The sequence below is a fragment of the Macaca nemestrina genome, chromosome X (assembly GCF_043159975.1).
Source record: "Macaca nemestrina isolate mMacNem1 chromosome X, mMacNem.hap1, whole genome shotgun sequence".
NCBI classification, from domain to species: domain Eukaryota; kingdom Metazoa; phylum Chordata; class Mammalia; order Primates; family Cercopithecidae; genus Macaca; species Macaca nemestrina.
Genome location: NC_092145.1, coordinates 157,025,932 through 157,049,631, shown reverse-complemented (window position 1 = coordinate 157,049,631; position 23,700 = coordinate 157,025,932). Strand labels below are relative to the sequence as shown.

Below are 23,700 nucleotides of genomic sequence, written 5' to 3'. Positions count from 1 at the left end.
CCTGTAATCTCAGCACTTTAGGAGGCTGAGGTGGGCAGATCACTTGAGGTCAGGTGAAACCAGCCTGGCCAACATGGTGAAACCCCGTATACCCAAAAAAAAACCCAAAAAACAAAAATTAACCGAATGGTGGTGCGTGCCTGTAGTCCCAGCTACTTGGAAGGCTGAGGTGGGAGAATTGCTTGAACCCAATAGGTGGTGGTTGCAGTGAGCCGAAATCGCACCACTGCACTCCAGCCTGGGCAACAGAGTGAGACCCTGTCTCAAAAAACAAAAACAAAACAAAATCAGACCCTTGAAGCGTGAGCATTTTGCTGTGTTTCATTTGGGAGCTGGCTGTTCTGCTTCCTCCTAACATCTCAAGACACTGGATGGCCTGAGCTCCCGGGTACTCTGGGCTGCCTAGTTAGCATTCTGTGGGTGGTGAGAAAAACGCAAATTGTCTCTGCAGGGCAGCAGACCCTGGAGTTTAAAGACTTCTCTTCTTTTATCAAATTGTGTATTTGCAAGGCGGGAGTTGAGCCCAGGAGACTAGCCTGGGCAACCTAGTGAGATTCTGTCCCTACAGAAACTACACAAATCAGCCTGGCATAGTGGCACACACCTGTAGTCCCAGCTACTAGGGAGGATGAGGTGGTAGGATCACTTGAGTCCAGGATTTCGAGGTTACTGTGAGCTATGATCGCACCAGATTGCTGCATGGGGATGAGAGGAAATAGAGGGTGAACAGATCTCCTGCTACTGCACAGGACACTTTTGATTTCCCAGCTGGTGTTTGAAGGCTGTGCAAGGTGTTGGGTTGCAGGATGATGGAGATCCATATCATTGTGAATCCATGACTGTGTGGCCGTTTGCATCAACTCAGCCTTACTGCAGATACTAACCTTCATTCCCCTCTCCAGCTATGCATTGGTTTTCTGCCTACCACTTGGAATTTATGTTGGCTCTGAGTCATCCGATTCTCACATGATAAAGAACCAAATAATGACATATTATTTTAAAAGAATGTGTCTGCATATGGCTTCTTATCTGCCAAGTGTTGCACTTTAGGCATTTATATTGAGTTTCAAGATCTTGCCACTGCACTCCAGCCTGGGTGACAGACCAATACCTTGTCTCAAAAAAAAAAAAAAAAGATCAGACATTTCCAAACAATTAAAATGTCATCAAAGGGAGTTGTTGATATATTAGTCTGTTCTCAATGCTGCTAATAAAGACATACCTAATACTGGGTAATTTATAAAGGAAAGAGGTTTAATGGATCCACAGTTCCACATGGCTGCGGAGGCCTCACAATCATGGCGGAAGGCAAAGGAGGAGCAAAGTCACATCTTACATGGTGGTAGGCAGGAGACGGTGTGCAGGGGAACTGCCCTTTATAAAATCATTAGATCTTCTGAGACTCATTCACTATCACGAGAACAGCATGGGAAAAACCCACACCCATAATTCAATTAGCTCCCACCAGTTCCCTTCCACCACATGTGAGGATTATTACAATTCAAGGTGAGATCTCGGTTGAGACAGAGCCAAACCATATCAATTGATAATTAGCAGATTAAAGGGAAAAGGGCTAATCTGTTGACTAAGACAGCCTTCATGTTTCCCTCGGCTTGAGTGTTACAGTTTTCCTCCCGACCTCCTTGTCTATTTTTCAGTTTTAATTTTTTTGATATATAATAGATGCACATATGTTGGGGGTACATGTGATTACTAAATACACTCATAATTTGTAAAGATTACATCATTGTGATCAAGATATTCATCACTGCATATTTGCCTTTTTGTTTAGCTAGAAACATTTAAATTCTTATCTTTAGCTATTCTGAAATGTACAATAGATTACTGTAAACCACAGTCACTTACCCTGCTGATTTATTGAACGGTGGGTCTTATTTCTTTTATCAAAAATTCTATTTGCAAGGCAGGAAGATTGCTTGAGCCCAGGAGTTCGAGAATCAGCCTGGGCAACCTAGTGAGACCCTGTCTCTACAAAAAATACAAAAATTGGCCTGGCATGGTGGCACGCACCTGAAGTCCCAGCTACTGGGGAGGCTGAGGTAGGAGGATCACTTGAGCTCAGGAGTTCCAGGTTACTGTGAGCTACGATCATACGTATCACTGTACTACAGTCTGGGCAACAGAACAGAATCCTGTCTCCAAAAAAACAAAACAACTCCTACTTATTTGTACCCATTAATCAAACTATTTTTTATCTCTCTTCTCTGCCCCCTTCCCAGCCTCTGGTAGCCACCAATCTACTCTGTCTCCGTGAGATCCAGGTTTTAAGCTCCCACCTGTGAGAACAGGCAGTATTTTTCTTCTGTGCCTGGCTTATTTCACTTAACATAATGACCTCCAGCTCCATCCATCAGGCCTCCTTTGTCACGGAGGATTTATTTTAGGAAACTTGCAATTGTGAGTTCTTTCTCTACCTCTTTGAGATGCAAATCTTCTCCCAAATTTTCTTCTAGCCTCTTGCTAGTTTTGCAACCCAGGAATGTCTTTCTCAAGACCTCAGAGCCATCCCTTTAAAATGTAATTATTGAAGATGATACATCTGTCTCTCAGTCTTTGCAGAAGGGCAGGTTCCTAGTTTTGAAAAATTCCAATAAGCCAACACATAGCTTTACTGCATTTCCTAACCTCTTCCTTATGTCTCCAGTTCCTTCTCAGCATCTCACCCCAGCACTTAAAAACTCCAGCCTTTTGTTTCAACGAAGTTAAGCTCCTTCTCTCTTCCGTATTGCAGTAGTCCTGACTGAGGCCTTCCTTGAAGGGTTAACTTGTCTGGTGCAATGTTTTCTTTGACAATGTCCAGATCAAAGGATCCCACAGAAACACTGAGTATGATTTTCGCCTGAGAAAGGGGAGGGTGAGAAGATAGATTGGGAGGCAGCTGTGTAGGCAGGGGACTTGGCCACTCCCTAAAGCTCTCCCAGTCTCACCTGTGAGTGGAGTGCATCGGCAGCAGTTCTTCTCCCCCGAGGCTGGGGGATGGAATCAGTTAGACTATTGAGGGCATCTGGAAGGGCAGCTGCCTCAGGGTTAGTCCTCAGGGTACGGTGGCCAATGGGTTTCTTTTGATCGACTGTTGACAATGTGTTTGTTGAATGGCAGCCTGCACTAGGCGAAGCTGAAGCCACAGAAGACACCGCAGTGGGAAAACCAGCATGAGCCGCTGCCCCAAGGAACCTCAAAGCGCAGGCAGAGGACCAGCCATCCCAGCCGCACAGGTAAAGTGTGTCACCTGTCAGGTGGGCTTGGGGTGAGTGGGTGTGTGTGTGCGCGTGCGCGCCAAGGGGTGTATGTATGCGTGTGAGCACGTGAGTGACGGCTAGTGTGACTGCATGTGAGGGAGTGTGAACAAGCATGCAAACGTGTGTGCAAGTGTGTATGCATATGAGAATATGTGTGGATAAGTGCATTTGAAAGCCCGTGTGTGTGTGTGGTCATGAGGGTTAGTGACCAAATGCGCAGGATATGTGTGTGTGCATGGAACACTGTCAGTGTGTGTGTGGCAAGTGTGTAGGCATGTGAGGACAGGCAGAAGTGTGTCAGTGTTGTGATGGGAGTGTGAATGTGTGCACAAGGGTGTGGAGTCAATGAGTGTATAGGAATGTGTGTTACCTATGAAGGCATGTAATGTGTCAGTGTGTGTGCGTGTGTGGGAATGAGCACTTGTGGGTGTGTCCATGTGTGTGCCAGTGGGTATATGTGAAAGCATGTAAGAGTGTGCCATATGATGGTGTGTGTGGATGTGTGTGTATAAATGTGAGAGCATGTAAATGAGTGTTGAATGAATGTATGAGTGTGCATATGTGAGGCTGTGCGTGTGAGTGTGTGAATGTGTGTAAGTGTATGTGCATGTGACAGTGGAAGTGTAGGGGTGTGATGCATGTGTGGGTGTGAGTGCCAGTGTATGAGTGCACGTGGTGTGGATCTGAGTGTGCACAGTGTAAAGGGCATGTGTGTACAAGTGTGCAAGGGCAAGTATAAAGGGCATGAGTGCAAGTGTGTGAGGGTATGTGAATGAGTGGTCATGTGCATGCATGTGTGAGTGCACGCTCAAAAGCATGGATGGGTGCAAGCCTCCCCTACTAACTCCTGTGGTCAAAAGAGGATGTGTTTTCTGTGTTTCAACAATGTTTTAAGATTATGTACTGTATTTAATACGTCTTAAATATTAATACGTCTTAATACTGCAGTGTTTTTCTCTGTTTAAAGCGCAGCAGGGGGCTGGGCGCAGTGGCTCACACCTGTAATCCCAGCACTTAGGGAGGCCGAGGCAAGTGGATCACTTGAGATCAGGAGTTCAAGACCAGGCTGGACAACATGGTGAAACCCCATCTCTACTAAAAATACAAAAACTAGCTGGGCATGGTAGTGGGTGTCTGTAAATCCCAGCTAATGGGGAGGCTGAGGCTGGATAATCACTTGAGCTCAGGAGGCGGAGGTTGCAGTGAGCCGAGATTGCACCACTGCACTCCAGCCTGGGCAACAGAGCGAGACTCTATGCAAAAAAACTCCAAAAAATCCAATGTAGCTAAAGGCAATTTGATAATAACAATGGCATCGACATGAGAATTGTGTCAGAAAAACCAAAAACAATAATGAAATGGCTCCTCTATAACCCATCCCCCAAAACCCACGGTAGAGAAGAAGACAGGGCTGGGCGTGGTGGTTCATGCCTGTAATTCCCGCACTTTGAGAGGCCCAGAAGGAAGGATTGCTTGAGCCTGGGAAATCAAGGTACAGTGAGCTGTATTTGCCCCACTGTACTTCAGCCTGGGAGTCAGAGTGAAACCTTGTCTCAAAAACAAAAAGAAGAAAAGGATACCTGAGTTACTAACTCTGATCATCACTGAGTGCAAAGATTCTGGTATTCTGGTGTTTTCCATTTTCTTTTAGCTTATCTTCATTTTGAGTTTTCTGGAAGAGCATTTATTGCTTTTTTTTTGAGATGGAGTCTCACTGTGTTGCCCAGGCTGGAGTGCAGTGGCGTGATCTCGGCTCACTGCAGCCTCCACCTCCCGGGTTCAACCAGTTTTCCTGCCTCAGCCTCCTGAGTAGTTGGGACTACAGGCGCATGCCACTTCGCCTGGCTAATTTTTTGTATCATTTTTAGTAGAGACAGAGTTTCATACTGTGTTAGCCAGGATGGTCTTGATCTCCTGACCTCGTGATCCACATGCCTTGGCCTCCCAAAGTGCTGGGATTATAGGCATGAACGACTGTGCCCGGCCACATTTATTGCTTTAAGAAAAAAAAATTTCACTTGATGGAAAAAAGCTAAAATGAGGTTGCCTAGAAAAGTATCATTACTAAAAACATTCTTCTTCTTTCATGGTTTGTTTTTTTTTTTTTTTTTTTTTTTTGAGACAGAGTCTCGTTCTGTTGCATACGCTGGAGTACAGTGGTACAATCTCAGCTCACTGCAACCTTCGCCTCCCAGGTTCAAATGAATTCTTGTGCCTCAGCCTCCTGTATAACTGGGATTAGAGGCATGCACCACCACGCCCGGCTAATTTTTGTATTAGGGTTTTGTCATGTTGGCCAGGCTGGTCTCGGACTCCTGACCTCGAGTGATCCACCAGCCTCAGCCTCCCAGAGTGCTGGGATTACAAGTGTAAGCCCCTGCACCTGGCCCTTGTTTTGGCTAACTCTATGAGTGAAACTCTTTCTGCCATGGGAGATTGTACCTTACCATTGTTTATTTCCAGGGTCTCCTGAGAACACAGACCAGAATTACTGAGGTAATCTTGGCACATTTTCTTAACCATTTTATGCGACTTTCAAATTCCTTATATGTGGCTGGGAAAAAAGGCTTTGCTAGATGATCTTTTTCAGCCTTTGTGAAGATAAAGATTAAGAAAAAAGTTTAAACCCGAGGCACTGATAAGGAAAATAAAGAAAACCTAAACAAAGTTTCAGTTCTCAGCCCCTGAGCAGCCACTTGGTGGGCGTTTCCTTCAGTCCCCAGTGAGCACCTACTGTGTGCTCTGTATGGCGCAGGGCAGGGAGGAGCAGGCCAAGAAACAAGCCTTGGGTCAGGGCCACAGAGGGCACAGTGAGCTCTCAGGACAGGGCGGGAAGGGAAGGCAGAAAGGCCCTGGGCACGGGCTGGGCTGTCAGCTCCCGAGGGGCGCACTGAGCCTGCATCCATGGGAAGTGTGAGGCACAGGCAGCCTGGACTGCAGCCTCAGAGCGGAGCAGAACCTGGGGTGGAAGAGGCCAGCTGGGGCGAGTGGGCACCAGGAGAGCTCAGGCTGGCCATTATTTGTGGCTGCCATTTCCATTTCCAAAAAAGTATGATTATTTCAGTTAACGGAGAAAAAGCACTGACAAAATTCAACACCCTTTCATGATTAAAAACACTCAACAAAGAATAGAGAAAACTACCTCAACATAATAAAAGTATATATGAAAAACCCACATCACACTCAATGGTGAAAAACTGAAAGCTTTTCCTCTAAAATCAGGAACAAGACAAGGATGCCTGCACTCATTACTTCTATTCAACACAATGCTGGAAGTTCTAGCCGGCACACTTAGTCAAGAAAAAGAAATAAAAGGCATCAAAATTGAAAAGAAAGAAGTAAAATTATCTCTATTTGCAGATAGGATTTTATAAGTAGAAATGCCTGAAGAGTGCGTGCACGCACACACACACACTGACACTCACACTCAGGAACTAATAAACGAGGCCAGGCACGGTGGCTCATGCCTATAATCCTAGCACTTTGGGAGGCAGAGGTGGGCGGATCACTTGAGGTCAGGAGTTCGAGACCAGCCTGGTCAACATGGCAAAACTCCATCTCTATAAAAAATACAAAAATTAGCCAGGCATGGTGGTGGGAGCCTGTGGTCCCAGCTACTTGGGAGGCTGAGGCACAAGAATCACTTGAACCCTGGAGGCAGAGGTTGCAGTGAGCCAAGATTGTGCCACTGCCCTCCAGCCTGGGTGACACAGCAAGAGAGTGAGACTCTGTCTCTTTTAAAAAAGAAAAAATAATAGTAATTAAAAAAAAACCTAATAAATGAAATCAGCAATGTAGTAGCATACAAAGTAAATACACAGGTCAGGTGTGGTGGCTCACACCTGTAATCCCAGTACTTTGGGAGGCCGAGGTGAACGGATCACTTGAGGTCAGGAGTTCAAGACCAGCCTGGCCAACATGGTGAAATTCTGTTTCTACTAAAAATATAAAAAGTTACTGATGGTGTGTGACTGTAGTCTTAGCTACTCGGGAGGCTGAGGCAGGAGAATCACTTGAACCTGGGAGGCGGAGGTTGCAGTGAACTCAGACTGGGCGACAGAGTGAGACTGGAAAAAAAAAAAAATCAATACACAAAAATCAGCTGCATCTCTAAATACTAACAATGAATAGTCTGAAAAGGAACTAAAGAAAATGAAAATTCCACTTAAAATCTAGCAATTCCACTTCTGGATATATACTCCCAAAAACTGAAAGGAGGGTTTCAGGGAGGTAGTTGAACACCCATGTTCATAGCAGCATTATTCCGAATAGCCAAAAGGTGGAAGAACCTAAGTGTCCATTGATAGATGAATGAATACGCAAAATGTGGTATACGCACAACAGCGAGATTTTACTCAGCCTTGCAGAGGAAGGACATGCAGACACTTCCTGCAACATGAACCTTGAGGATATTGTGCTAAGTGAAATAAGCCAGTCACAGAAAGACAAATATTCTGTGATTCCACTTCTGTGAGGAAAGTAGCATAGTGAAAATCATAGAGACAGAAAGTAGAATAGTGGCTGCCGGGGTTGCGGAAAAAGGGAATGGAGAGTTGGTGTTTATGGGGACAGTTTTAGTTTTCTTTTGTTTTTTCCCCCCTTACCCCACCTTGAAGCTCAGAGTTTTAGCTGTAGATGAAAAGAGTTCTGGAAATGTGTGGGGGTGATGGCTGTACAACATTGTGAATGTATTTAATACCCCTGAACCACACACTTCAATATGGCTAAGATGGTAAATGTTATGTGTATTTTATTACAATATTTTGGAAAAAACATTTTGATGTGATAATGCAAACTTACAGCGACTCATACCTGCTTTATTGGGAGTTTCAGAAGGGGCAGGAGGGAGAGGACAAGCTAAGCAGCCAGGGGCTACTGACACTCCAGAAGCACCCCCAGGGACTGCCTTTCTCAACATCACCCTCTGGAATGGCAGTGCCAGCCAAGAGCGCACTGCCATTGGTTTTCCTGACCAAACCTCAAGAAACAGCTGCGTTCCCATCAGATGTGCTCACTAAATCATGCCGACACACAGACACGCAGCTTCCAGCCTGTTCGGCAGCAGTGCAAACATGGGGGGTCTCAGATCCTCCACTAGAATGATTCTGGTCCTGCTTGAGCCTTCGCCTGAGTCCCCATCACACATTGTAAAGGTCAACTTAAGGATGATGGGCAGGCAGAGGCAGGAATAAGGACTGATACGGTTTGAATCCATCCCCACCCAATCTCACATTGGTTTAGCACCATCCCCTTGGTGCTGTTCTCATGAGAGCTGGTGGTTTAAAAGTGTGTGGTACCTACCCCAACCCCTTGTCCCTGCTGTGGCCATGTGATGTGCCTGCTCCCACTCTGCCTTCACCGTGACTGTTTGTGAAGCATCCCCAGAAGCTGAGCAGATGCCAGCACCATGCTTCCTGTACAGCCTGTGCAACTGTGAGCCAACTAAACCTCTTTTCTTTATAAAATACCCGGTCTCAGGTATTTCTTTATAACAGTGTGAGAATGGCCGGAAACACCACTCAGACGCAAACATTACCTGCAGGCCACCGCATGCTGTCACCAAGCAGGAGCCGGCCCCTCCCTCATGCGGAGCCGCTGGCATGGACAGCCCCGGGGAGCTCAGGCCGAGCGTCCTTTCCGCCGTGCACCCCTGGACGGTGCTCTCATTGGCTTTCTCAGACAGCACCATCTCAGGGTCCAGCTGGCCACGGCCTGGATTAAGTTTAAAATGCCGCGCCAGTCCCCACCTCCCTACATATGACTTTTTACAAGTCTGACACTTAAAGCTTTGGGACCTCAGGGAGCAGCTTGATAAGTCAAAGAGCACCTGCCTCTCCCTCTGATCTTCTTCCACGCTGAGTTCTGAATCATCATCAGAATCTGACAGATGACCGTCCGCCAAATCATCCCTTTTTATGAACTTAGCTTTATACTTGGCAGGTCGAGATACCCGTCTCAATGTGTCTTCACTTTTAACGATGGTTTTAGTTTCTCAGTATGTTTTATATGCAAGTTGGAAATAAATAAATGTGCTGAACTGGATTAAACATGTTACAGCCGGCCGATTGGAGGCCGACAAAGGGGTCAACATGGAGCCCTGTCCATTTGGAGCCTTGAGGGCTGGGACTCTCTTTGCAGGGACCACCTGGAAGGCTGGCAGTGGTCTCTATACAAACCCCTGAGCAGGAGGCTGATGTAGGTCACTTAGGAAACATGACTGTAGCTCGGTTCTCACGGGGGGCCGTACCCTGAGCAGCTGAAGGCTGGTGATGTGGAGCCCCACCAGGTGGGAATTCCCCCAGGGCGGCTGGCTGTCTTGCAGATTGGGGCTGGATTGTGGCCAGTAGGGACGTTGGCTGTTCCTGACCTTTTGTTTCTCCAGACGTTACCTTGACACAAATGGCGTCTAGTTGCTTTCCTACAGAAAGACAAGTAAGGGAAAAGAAGCATTGTGCTTATCAACATGTCTGCAATTTTGCTCTCATAGTAAATCCATTATTGACATTTTTTTCTAAATTACATCTTAACATATACAATTTATGTAATGTAATTTTGTATTAAGTGTTTTTCAGACCTTTCTGACCAGAAACCACAGTGATACAGGCTGGGTGCAGTGGCTCATGCCTGTAATCCCAGCACTTCGGGAGGCCAAGGTGGGCAGATCACTTGAGGTCAGGAGTTTGAGGCCAACGTGGTGAAACCCTTTCTCTATTAAGGATACAAAAATTAGCCAAGTGTGGTGGTGCACGCCTGTAATCCCAGCTAATTTGGAGGCTGAGGCATGAGAATCGCTTGAACCTCGAGGCGGAGGTTGCAGTGAGCCAAGAGCGCACCATTGCTCTCCAGCCTGGGTGACAGAGCAAGACTCCATCTCAGAAAACAAATAAAAAGTCCAGGCATGGTGGCTCACGCCCGTTATCCCAACACTTTGGGAGGCCTAGGAGGGTGGATCACTTGAGGCCAGGAGTTCGAGACCAGCCTGGCCAACAAGATGAAACCCCATTTCTACTAAAAATACAAAAGTTAGCCAGGTGTGGTGGCATATTCCTGTACTCCCAGCTACTTGGGAGGCTGAGGCAGGATAATTGCTTGAGCCTGGGAGGCGGAGAGGCTGCAGTGAGCTGAGATCGTGCCACTGCACTCCAGCCTGGGCGATAGAGCTAAGCTCAGTCTCAAAAACAAAAAACCAAAAACAGACCACAGTGACACATTTTACATTACGACCTAGTACACATGAATATAAATATTTGCATACATAAACGAAGTGAGAAGTTGATGGAACTACTTAGCATTCCTATGTAAATGCCTGCTGATTGTATCTATTCTACATCACTTTTTTTTCTTTTTTTTTTTTTTTTGAGATAGGGTCTCATACTCTGTCGCCCAGACTGGAGTGCAGTGGCGTGATCTCAGCTCATGGCAACCTCCGCCTCCCAGGTTCAAGTGATTCTCCTGCCTCTGCCTCCTGAGTAGCTGGGATTACAGGTACACGCCACTGTGCCTGGCTAATTTTTATATTCTTAGTAGAGATAGGGGTTTCATCATGTTGGACGGGCTGGTGTCAAACTTCTGACCTCAAGTGATCCACCCGCCTCGGCCTCCCAAAGTGCTGGGATTACAGGTGTGAGCCACTGCACTTGGCCCTAATCTACATCACTTTTAAAAAAATGTTAGTCATAATCCACTAAGTTGGTTTCATGATGAATTAAGAGATAATAAAAGCCTTCTTAACAGTTTTACCCATATGTTTTTGCTTGGAGTTTTCAGTACTCTAAAATCAGATGTAATTCATAATGTGGCCCCATGTTTTTAAAAAAGTTTCTAATGAAATTCTAGAAGCCACAAGAAAGCCATAAAGAACAATGTTACCCAGGATCCTCCTGCCCAACGTGCATGCCCGATTCTTCACCCTGTCCTGAACGTGCTGTTCAGCATTCTTACGCTTTTTAAATATTTACATGGCATATGCAGATATTTCTAAAAATATATAGTTCAGTTCTGAAATGCTTTAAAACTTTATAGAAATGATATCATCTCCTGCAACTTGATAGGGCTTTTTCAGGTTTCTTTACTCCATTTTGCTTTGTGAATTTTATCCTCATTGACATGTGTAGCTCTTGGGTTGATTTTCTCTGCAGTATGAGTACACCAATCTCCTATTGATGGACAGGTACTTTCCAACAGACTTTTTCTGCTCTAAAGTCTGCTCTGAATCTCCATGGATGTATGTGTGGACATGTGTCAGTTTCTCCAGGGGCACGTATCTAGGAGTAGGGCTGAATATCTTTTCTTGTTTTGAGAGAGGGTCTTCCTCTGTTGTCCAGGCTGGAGTGCAATGGCATGATCTCAGCTCACTGCAACCTCCGCCTCCCAGGTACAAGTGATTCTCCTTCCGCAGCCTCCTGGGTAGCTGGGATTACAGACACATGCTACTACGCCTGGCTAATTTTTGTATTTTTAGTAGAGATGGGGTTTCACTATGTTGTCCAGGCTGGTCTCAAACTCCTGACCTCAACTGATTTGCCCCACTCAGCCTCCCGAAGTGTTGGAATTACAGGCATGAGCCACCGTGCCTGGCCGGGCTGAATATCTTCAACAACTTTTTACAAATATATCTAACAAAATTTCAAATACATGTGCTTTTTGACCCAGTAATTCCACTTCCTGGATTCCAAAATTTAAAAAAAACTCAGCCATAAAGATGTTATGTTCTACGAGGATCCAGGCAGCACTGTCTGTAATAGCAAAACACCTACCAAAGGGGAGAGCTACCTTCAACAACATCCCACAAATATTTATTGAGTACTGACCATGTGCATGAGACACTGCTACAGGTGTCAGGGAAACAGCTCTCATACAGCTCAGGGGAGAAGGTCGGGAAGCAAAAGGAACAAGGCTCCTGCCCTCACAGAGCAGAAATAATGAGCATTTTCCTCCACAGAGAAAAAGAGGCAAACCTCATCATCCAGAGCACGATTTCCCAACCAACATTTCAGAACATAATCCTTTGACATGAGTGGCTGGAGGATGCCCAGCAGCATCTCTGCCTCTACCCCACTAGATGCCAGTAGTGATCCCAAGTCCTGACAAGATATTGCCAAGTATCCTTTGTGGGGCAAAACTGCCCTCGGTTGAGAACCACTTATTTGGGACCACCAACTGGCTCTCTTTGGACTCAGCCTTCTGGTGTGACCCTAAAACAGTAGAAAGTCAATAAAAATGTCAAACAGGACAGAATAAAGACCCTCGCTGAGATCAGGCTGGAGTGTGTCTCTCGTCTGTCTCTTGTTATACACTAGTACAAATAACAGAGGTCAAGTGTACCGAGCTGGCACCACAGCCCTGGGAGTCCCCATTTCTGGGCTACTTGTGAATCAAATGACAACTAGATTGTACATAATGTCTGTTTGATTTTACTAAGTCACATAGAATCTCTCTCTCTGGGCCAAACACATATCACACCTGTAATAGCAGTGCTTTGGGATGCTGAGGCGGGAGGATTGCTTGAGGCCAGGAGTTCAGGGCCAGCCTGGGCAACAGAGCAAGACCCTGTCCCTACAAAACATTAAAAACCAAAACCCAAAAAAAAAAAAACAACCCGCAAAAAACAAACTCTCGCTCTGTTGCCTCGGCTGGACTGCAGTGGCACGAAATTCTTGGCTCACTGAAACCTCCACCTCCCGAGTTCCAGTGATTTTCCTGACTTGGCCTTGCTGGTAGCTAGGCTTGCAGACATGCGCCACCACGACTGGCTAATTTTTGTATTTTTAAGTAGAGACAGGGTTTCACCATGTTGGCCAGACTGGCCTCAAATTCCTGATCTCAGGTGATGCACGCGCCTCAGCCTCCCAAAGTGCTGGGATTACAGCTGGGATTACAGGCGTCAGCCACCGTGCCCCACCTACAAAACATTTTAAAATTAGTCTTCATGGTACATGCCTGTAGCCCCAGCTGCTCCGGAGGCTGAGGGGGAAGGATCGTTTCAGTCTGGGAGTTTGAGGCTGTGCCGTAGTGAGGTATGATCAGTCCAGCCTGGGTGAGAAGGCAAGACTTTGTCTCAACAAAACTACAAAACAACAAAATACATATACACACAGACAACCTAAACCCTATTGTTTTAGGATAACCACAGCAGCAAAGCTGGCCTAATATTCATCCTCTATCCTGACTGGCTTACCCTGTGGGTATTATGCTTCGTGCTTGCTTGTGTGTTTATTTCATTCAGCGAACGTTTACTACATATTTCTGGATAAATACGTATACACCAGCCAAGACCTAGCCTCACCCTTGAGACGGTGGGAAGTTTCCCTGCCATGCCTTAGTCCTGCTGAATCAGATCTCCCGGGGCGGAGACCCCATCTGCCTTTCAAAAGCTCCACTGATTCTGAAGGCAGACAAGGTTCCCTATGGAATGCAGACAGGTGAGGCAGCCAGGAAAAATGTCATCATGGTACAACAGGTGCAATAAAGAGGCAGAGTGGCCCAGAGGTGGTGCGCTGCCCAGAAGCAGTGATCTCTGAGAGGCATTTTGAAGGCTGGGAATTGTTGCCAGGTAGGGCATTCTGAGTATAAAGAAAAACATGTAAATGCATGGATGCATGAAAAGGGGCAGGCATGTTGGATGGAACTGGACATTTTTAGGGGGTGGGAAGAGGGAGGATGGGGAGAGACACGGGCCTCCATCTGACCCAAGTGTGTACACTGGTCCGTGCTTCTGATCCACAGCAGGCCACTGGGCCTTCTGCTGTGGCGGTTGGAATGCACCCCACCACCTGCCCCAGAGCCTGTCTCTCCTCTTCTGCATTTTCAACTCAGACTCACCCTTTCCAATCTAGTTCCAATACCGCTTCTTCAGCAAAGCTGCTGCTGATCGCCTCAGCCAGAAACAATCTCCCTTCCGCTAACTACATTTACTTCTTCATCACTATCTTTAGCTTTCTGGCCTTGATTAGAAGGTATCTGGGTCGTGTTTTATCTCCTGTTCGTTCATAAGCTACTGAGGGGCAAAGTACACATCCAGTTTGCCTTCGTGGCCTCCATGACACAGCTGGGGCTGAAAAAGTATTAGCAGAATGTGCTACAAAGGTACATTATTGGAGGTAGAACTGATATCATCTCCATCAGATGAGCTACAGAATAAGTCCCATCGTGCTGCCTAACCCTGACTAAGTTTGCTCTTACTTTATGAAAAATATGTCATTTTTTGACTCCATTCCAAACCCAAAAAGCTGTGGTCACATTCAGCAGGGTGTGCTGGGGAGAACAAGGGCTCTGGAGAGCAGCCACACCTGAGGGACCTTGGGCAAAGCCACTCAACCTCCCTGAGCTTGTTTCCCACCTGCAAAATGCTGGCACGGAAACACTGCTGCGAGCTAAGCAAGGCAGCACGGTGCCCGGCACAGAGCAGAGGCTCTGCAGATGGCTGTCCCGGGATGGCAACTTGCAGCCTTCTGACCCAGACCAAAGTCCAAGAAGGTCGAGTTACCCAAGGTCACACCTCTAGAGAGTGTGGCATCTGGGCAGAATCATACGCGTCTTCCTAAACCTTAGTAAGACAACTCTCCACTCTTGATGATCAACTGGATACAACCACCCCAGGCAGCTAAAAGCACGAGTGAAGTCAAAAAACCTCAGGAGTGAAGATGGCCGATTCTCTTCTCTAATGCATCGCTTCTAGTGGAAAAAGCTCTCTTCTTTTGGCAGTTTTGGGATGAGACTAATTTTATTTACAACCCCAGCACTGAAATGACACGGAATTTTACAGATGCCATGTAGGACCTGTGGCTTCAGGTGCTATGCTACACCCTCTGGACTTGGGAGACCATGCTGTAGTTCCAAGTCCCCCAGCAGCTGAAAGCTGTGTGGCCCAGGAAGTAAACCTACTGAGAAAGGATGTATTGTGTGTACACAGGGTGCTTTCACATATCCCAAACATTCAGTGTGTATTCAGGCACTGTGCTGGCCATTGTGGTTACAAATCAGTCATCACCACTCAGGGTGGTAAGTCCTGCAGTGAACTAGTATATTGTGCTTAACCATGTTCTTAGCCTGGGCTGCGGGCGCATTTTCACAAATAGTTGCATAAAGAGCTCATGGAATTAAAAAAAAAAAAAAAAAAAAGGCTATGTGTGTGGCTGATGCGGGAACCGAGTCCACCACACCACATTAGCAACCACCTTAGGACCAGCGCGGTGGCTCACGCCTGAAATCCCAGCAGTTTTGGAGGCCGAGGTCGACAGATCACAAGGTCAAAAGTTTGAGACCAGCTTGGCCAATATGGTGAAACCCCGTCTCTAGTAAAAATACAAAAAAAATTAGCTGCCTGGTGGCAGGCGCCTGTATTCCCAGCTACTTGGGAGGCTGAGGCAGGAGAATTGCATGAGAATTGCTTGAATATGGGAGGCAGAGGATGCAGTGAGTCAAGATCACGCCACTGCACTCCAGCCTGGGCAACAGAGCCAGACACCGTTTCAAAAACAAAACAGGAAGAAATAGAGACCGGGGAGGCTGGACACGGTGTCTAACACCTGTAATCCCAGCACTTTGGGAGGCCTAGGCAGGCGGATCATCTGAGGTCAGGAGTTGAAGACCAGCCTGGACAACATGGCGAAAGCCTACTGAAAGTCCAAAAATTAAATGGGCATGCTGGCAGGCGCCTGTAATCCCAGCAACTCAGGAGGCTGAGGTGGAAGAACTGCTTGAACTCGGGAGGCAGAGGTTGCAGTGAGCCGAGATCGCGCATTGCACTCCAGCCTGGGCAACAAGAGCAAGACTCCGTATCAAAAAAAAAAAGTAAAGAAAGAAAAGAAAAAAAAATAGAGACAAGGAAAGACAGAAATAGAGAAACAGAAAATGATATGGTTTGGCCATGTCCCCACTGAAATCTCAACTTGAATTGTATCTCCCAGAATCCCTCGTGCTGTGAGAGGGGTCCAGGATAGGTAATTGAATCATGGTGGCCAGTCTTTCATGTGCTATTCTGGTGATAGTAAGTCTTACGAGATCTGATGGGTTTATCAGGGGTTTCCGCTTTTGCTTTCTCCTCATTCTCTCATGCTGTCACCATGTAAGAAGCGCCTTTCACCCGCTGCCATGATTACGAGACTTCCTCAGCCATGTGGAACTGTAAGTCAAATTAAACCTCCTTTTCTTCCCAGTCTTTTTTGTATCAGCAGCGTAAAAACAGACTAATACAGTTAATTGGTACCGGGAGTGGGGCATCGCTGAAAAGATACCCAACAATGTGGCAGCAACTTTGGAAACGGGTAATAGGCAGAGGTTGGAACAGTTTGGAGGGCTTAGAATAAGGCAGGAAAATGTGGAAATGTTTGGAACTTCCTAGAGACTTACTGAACGGCTTTGGCCAAAACGCTGATAGCGATATGACAATAAGGTCCAGGCTGAGGTGGTCTCAGATAGAGATGAGCAACTTCTTGGGAACTAGAGCAAAGGTGACTCTTGTTATGTTTTAGCGAAGAGACTGGCGGCATTTTGCCTCTGCCCTAGAGATTTGTGGAACTTTGAACTTGAGAGAGATGACTTAGGATATCTAGCGGAAGAAATTTCTAAGCAGCAAAGTATTCAAAATGTGCCTTGGGTGCTGTTGAAAGTATTCTGTTTTAAAAGGGATACAAGCATAAAAGTTCAGAAAATGTGCAGCCTGATGATGCAGTAGAAAAGAAAAATCCATTTTCTGGGGAGAAATTCAAGCCAGCTGCAGAAATTTGCATAAGTAGCAAAGAGCCTAATGTCACTCCCCAAGACCATGGGGTAAATATCTCCAGGCCCTGTCACAGACCTTCACAGCAGCCCCTCCCATCACAGGCCCAGAGGTCCAGGAGGAAAAAGTGGTTTTGTGGGCTAGGCCCAGGGTCTCTACGCTGTGTGCAGCCTAGGAACTTGGTGCCCTGTGTCCCAGCTGCTCCATCTGTGACTGAAAGGAGCCAATGTAGAGCTCGGGCTGTGGCTTCAGAGGGTGGAAGCCCCAAGTCTGGGCAGCTTCCATGTGGTGTTGAGCCTGCAGATGCACAGAAGTCAAGAACTGAGGTTTGAGAACCTCTGCCTAGATTTCAGAAGATGTATGGAAATGCCTGGATGTCCAGGCAAAAGTCTGTGGCGGGGCGAGGCCCTCATGGAGAACCTCTGCTAGCGCAGTGCAGAAGGGAAATGTGGGGTCGGAGGCCCCACACAGAGTCCCTACTGGGGCACTGCCTAATAGAGCTGTGAGAAGAGGACCACTGTCTTCCAAATCCCAGAAAAGTAGATCCACCAACAGCTTGCACCTTAGGCCTGGAAACACAACAGACACTCAATGTCAGCCCATGAAAGCAGCTGGGAGGGAGGTTGTAACCTGCAAAACCACAGGGGCGGAGCTGCCCAAGACCATAGGAATCCACCTCTTGCACCTGATTTGAGACCTGGAGTCAAAGGAGATCATGTTGGAGCTTTAAGATCTGACTGCCCTGCTGGACTTTGGACTTGCATGGGCCCTGTAACCCCTTTGTTTTGGCCTATTTCTCCCATTTGGAACGGCTGTATTGACCCAATACCTGTATCCCTATCGTATCTAAGAAGTAACTGGCTTGCTTTTGATTTTACAGGCTCATAGGTGGAAGGGACTTGCCTTGTCTGACTGTGGACTTTTGGGTTAATGCTGAAATGAGTTAAGTCTTTGGCGGGACTGTTGGGAAGGCACAATTGGTTTTGAAATGTGAGGACATGAGATTTGGAGGGGCCGGGGTGGAATTATATGGTTTGGCTGTGTCCCCACCGAAATGTCAACTTGAGTTGTATCTCCCAGAATACCCACGTGTTGCGGGAGGGACTCAGGGGGAGGTAATTGAATCATAGGGGCCAGTCTTTCCCGTGTTATTCTCATGATAGTGAGTAAGTCTCACGAGATCTGATGGGTTTTCAGGGGTTTCCGCTGTTACTTTCTCCTCATTCTCTCTTGCTGCTGCCATGTAAGAAGTACCCTTCACCCTCCGCCATGATTATGGGACTTACCCAGCCATGTGGAACTGTAAGTCAAATTAAACCTCCTGGCCCAGCATGGTGGCTTATGCCTGTAATCTCAACACTTTGGGAGGATGAGGCGGGTGGATCACCTGAGGTCAGGAGTTCCAGACCAGCCTGGCCAACATGGTGAAACCCCGTCTCTACCAACAGTACAAAAATTAGCCAGGCGTTGGGGCACGCACCTGTAATCCCAGCTACTCAGGAGGCTGAGGCAGGAGAATTGCTTGAACCCGGGAGGTGAAGGTTGCAGTGAGCCTAGATCATGCCACTGCACTTCAGCCTGGGTGACAGGAGCAAGATTCCGTCTCAAAAAAAAAAAAAAAAAGAAATTCAACCTCCTTTTCTTCCAAGTCTAGGGTATGTCTTTGTCAGCAGCATAAAAATGACTAATACAGAGAGTAATGCACAGAGACACAGAAAGAGGGAAAGACAAAAAGAGAAACACAGAGAGGGAGACAGAGAGAATGAGATAGAAGGAGGAAGGGAGGGAGAGGAGAAAAAGAGAGGGCACTCTTCCCACTATCCTTCCAAAATCAGGGTTTCCTCGCGACCCCTTCCTCAAGGCCTAGGTGCCAAAGAGGTCACTGAAGGAAGCAGAGTCTCCTCTTCCTCAGCAGGCCTGAAGGTTCCTGGGCTATGCCCGCTGGTCTTCCTAAGCCAGAAGCTATGACCCTGAGCCACTGGGCTTCCCAGCCCAGCTTCCTCTTGTCCAGAACGAGAGGACAAACAGGAGTTAGAGGGTCTGAGAAGTCCTGTTCCAGCAACACCGCCCCTGCCCTAAGAAGGCACAGGCTGACCACTGACAACTGTTTAAATCCAGCGCCCATGTCCGGTTGGGATATTCTGACCCACTCAGGGCTGCCCCATAAGCCAGCGCGTGTCCGGATCCCAGCGCACCGAGAACTCGAAACCTGTCAAGCTGCCCATTCGGGATTAAGTTCAAAGGCAGAGGACAAAGGACACGGATAAAGCGTCCAATACAAGAATTACCCATTTCAGACGCACAAGACGAAGAGCACAGGCGGTGTCAGGACATGTTAGGATGCGTCCCCAACTCCGCCGTCTTCATCCCCACAAAGCCACGGAACACCTATGCCCCGGAGCCCAGCTGCTCCTGCAGCCCCTGGAGGAATCTGTACATTTCCCGCCGAGGACCCTGCCGCTGGGCACTCGGGGAGGCTGGCCTGGGGGAGGCCCGCAGGGATCTTCGGATCCCGCGCCCGTGTCCCTGGGGCCGCTGCCTGGGAGGGCGCACGAGGTAGCCCAGGCGAGGTGACCCACAGGAAATCTGGTGACGTCGGACGGCCCAGGTCCCAGAGTGCTGTGTGTGCTGGGGGTGGAGGGTGGTCTGCGAGAGGAGCCGTCGGCGTTCCAGGGAAGGCACCCGGTCGGTCAGGGGTACTCGCCGGGGCTGGGGGGTGCGCTCCACTTCCCCGAGCGCCCCCCAGGGAGACCCAGGGCACAGGGGCAGCCCCGCGCTGGGATCCCCAGCCGGAGCGGCGGGGCAGGGCCCTCCCCAGGAGGCCGGCACCCGGGGCCCTTTGTCCTACGACAGCGTCCCGGCCGCGCCGCGCACCCGTATGGGCCGAGTCCCCGCGCACACTCACTCACCCACGGTGAACAGCGTGTAAAGTCCTGCAGGCGGTAGGCAGGCGGCTCCGGCGACCGCGCCTCGGGGCTGGGGCAGAGCGCGGGCGCCTAGTCGGGGGTCTCCTCCGCCACCGCCGCCTGGGCCAGCCCGGGCGCCTCCATGGGGACGCACTCAGGTTCATGGCACCGAGCCGGGCCGGAGGGCTCGGGGAGCCGGGCTTCTGGGGACGCAGCCTAGGAGGGCGGCGCGGCGGCATCAACTGAGGCTCCCTATGCGCGCCATGCGGCTTGTGGAGGCCAGGACTCGGCCCACGCGGCCCGGAGCCCCCAAGACGCCGAAGCGCCTTCCGTTACGCCCGCGGCCCGGCGCGGCTGACGGCGCGGCGGGGACAATGGCGGTGCGGCGCTCAGGGCACGAGCAGCAACGGCCCCACGTGGGAGCAGCCGCACGCCTCGGGGGGCGGGCACCGAGCGCCAGCTGGCGGCGGGGAAGGCGGAGGCCGCGGCCCGGGCTTGTAGAGCGAGGCAGGGGCCCTGCGCATTCCCAGTCTCGCGCCCGCTGCCTCCTCCAGCTCGGTAGCCGCGGGCGCGTTGAAGAGGCGAGCGGAAGCCGCCTGGGAGAGGCCTAGGGGCTGGGGGCGTCGCCTTCGCACCCGCTCCGCCCCTGCCGCGACCCAGCCCAGGAGCCGGAGACCTGGGCGTGCCCCGCCATCGTGGGCAGGCGCGGCGCTGGGGAGGTGCTCACGCCCCTTCCGCGCCCGAGGCGCCCCTCGGGTGGTACCCAGGACGACCTCTGACCGCGACCGAGCGCCCCGACCCTCTTAGGCGCAGAGGCGCACAGGTCCACACCCGGCTACTCAGGAGGGAGAAAACATTTTACAACCTATTCTCTCTTGTCTTTGAAGCCTGCTAGCTAAAAGCTTCATCTGCATGGTAAAACTTTGGTCTCCACCACCTCTTATCACAACCCAGACATTCCTTTCTGTTATCCCAGATCTTTAGATAAACTCAACCAATTGTCAACCAGAAAATGTTTAAATTCACCCACAGCCTGGAACCCCCCCTTCACCCACATCCCTCCCCCCTGCCCCCGGCCCGGCGCACCACTTCTACTTGTCTCTTTTCTGGACCAAACCAATGTATTTCTCAAATGTATTTGATTGCTGTCTCATGCCTCCCTAAAATGTATAAAACCAAGCTGCACCCCAACCACCTTGGACACATGTTCTCAGGACCTGCTGAGGGCTGTGTCATGGGCCATGGTCACTCGTATTTGGCTCAGAATAAATTTCTTCAAATATTTTACAGAGTTTGACTCTTTTTGTTCACACCTTTTCTTAGACAGCTACTACAATATGTTCTTCAGAAAAAGGATGGCGCAAACTGAGAACAAGTAAGACGTGGATGCAGAAAATTAGGAGATCCAGTGGAGGAGAGAAGTGCAGTTGGTGGCCAGGGTGACAGCCATTCACCAGGTTCTGTAGGCAAACAGTTCATGTTGGAGATGGGGTTCAAAAGATGCTAGGGGGAGCCATCCAGGAAGAAAGAGCAGGAATGAATGGACAAAAAGTGTGCGAGTTAGAAAAACTGATGAATTGAGGGGCACATGGCAGGCCTTTTGGAGCACTGGGATAAAATAATTTCAGGCACTAAGTAATTTGTATATAAAAAGAAGGCAGCCCAGTGCAGTGGCTAATGCCTGTAATCTCAGCAACTCCAGAGGCTGAGTTGGGAGGATCACTTGAGCTCAGCAGTTTGAGGCTGCAGTGAGCTATAATTGCACCACTGCATTCCAGCCTTCTAACTTGGGTGACAGACCCTGTATCAAAAAACAAAACAAACAAAAAAAAAAAACAAAAAAAAAACCCACTAACTCCAGGAAAAAGGAAAGAAAGAAGACATAATCATTATAGTCACTGGTTCATCTTTGAATATCATTGCAATTGTCATGCGCGTCCGTTGAAGAGACCACCAAACAGGCTTCGTGTGAGCAACATGGCTGCTTATTTCACCTGGGCGCAGGCGGGCTGAGTCGGAAAAGAGTCAACGAAGGGAAATAAGGGTGGGGCCGTTTTATAGGATTTGGGTAGGTAAAGGAAAACTACAGTCAAAGGGGGGTTGTTCTCTGGCGGCAGGAGTGGGGGTTACAAGGTGCTCAGTAGGGGGGCTTTTTGAGCCAGGATGAGCCAGGAAGAGGAATTTCACAAGATAATATCATCGCTTAAGGCAAGGACCGGCCATTTTCACTTCTTTTGTGGTGGAATGTCATCAGTTAAGGCAGGCAGGGCATTTGCACTTCTTTTGTGATTCTTCAGTTACTTCAGGCCATCTGGGCGTATAAGTGCAAGTCACAGGGGAAGCGATGGCTTGGCTTGGGCTCAGAGGCCTGACAGCAATGGTCATTATAATGGAAACACTGATGATTTCTTAAACCAAATATTGTGACCTAAATGTTTAAGGAATGTGGTAGGAGGGAAAGGACATTTGTGATTGGATGGAAAGGCAGGCAGGAGAGTGTCACAGTCTGAGGGGTTCTACTTTCCTGCAGCCCCCCAAAAACCCAATGCACTGAGAACAGCAGATGTTGCAGCAAAGAGGGAGGTTAGTAATTGCAGGGACAGCTAATTGAGGAGAATAGGAGAGCTTTCTCAAATCCGTCTCCCTGAAAAGTTGGAAACTATGGTTTTTCAAGGTACTTTTGTGGGCAGAAGGCTGGGGAACTGCAACAATTGATTGGCTAGGGATGAAATGTCAGGGGTGTCTAAAACTGTCTTTGTGCAGGTGAGTTAGCTCCCAGGAGAGGGTATCTCAGGACCAGGTGGCATCTCTTGGTCTGCCAAAATGCTAAATCTGAAAACTATTTCAAAGACCATTGTTTAGGCTTTACAATAGTAATGTTATCTACAGGAGTAGTTTGGGAAGTTATACATCTTGTGATCACTGGTTACATGACTCTGGTGCGGTGGAAAACTTACAGGAAAACACACTAAGTGATGGCAGGTCATTGATTATGCCTATTCTTTAGCAAAGTTCAAGACCCTACAGTAATTCTAACCTTGTTTTCTGAATGTGGCTTTAATCTGCAGTCAAGGAGTGGGGTCGGTTTCCTTGCCTCAAAGTTTAACTCTCTCTGTCTCTCTCTCTCTCTCTCTCTCTCTCTCTCTGTGTGTGTGTATATAAATATATACACATTTATTTATTTATTTATTATTATTTTTTGAGACATGATCTTGCTCTGTTGTCCGGGTTGGAGTGCAGTGGTGTGATCTCGGTTCACTGCAGCCTCAACTTCCTGGGCTCAAGTGATCCTCTCACCTCAGCCTCCTGAGTAGCTGGGACTACAGGTACACACCACCATGCCTGGCTAATTTTTGTAAATTTTTTGTTGAGAAGGGGTTTCACTATGTTCCTGAGGCTGGTCTCCAACTCCTGGGCTCAAGCAATCCTCTCCTACCTCGGTCTCCCAAGGTGCTGGGTGGCACCACACCTGGCTTCAAAGTTTAACTATAAACTAACTTCCTTACACAGTTATCTTGGCTGCCACACTAGAATAAGCAAAAACAAAACAAAACAATGTAGCATGTGAGGTTTGAAGGAAAATAGAGTCAGTCACGTTAGATTTCTCACATTTCTTTTTTTTTTTTTTAGATGGAGTTTTGCTATTGTTGCCCAGACTGGAGTGCAATGGCGTGATCTCAGCTCATTGCAACCTCCGCCTCCTGGGTTTAAGTGATACTCCTGCCTCAGCCTCCCGAGTAGCTGGGATTACAGGCACCTGCCACCATGCCCGGCTAATTATTTTTTTCTTTTTTTTTTAATAGAGACAGGGTTG

At 48.3% G+C, this 23,700-nt stretch overlaps 1 pseudogene; it reads left to right on the top strand.

Annotated features, from left to right (window-relative positions):
- Nucleotides 1-9,671: 9,671 nt before the first annotated feature.
- Nucleotides 9,672-23,700, top strand: part of LOC105478076 (large ribosomal subunit protein eL24-like) — a 53,872-nt pseudogene continuing 39,843 nt past the window's right edge.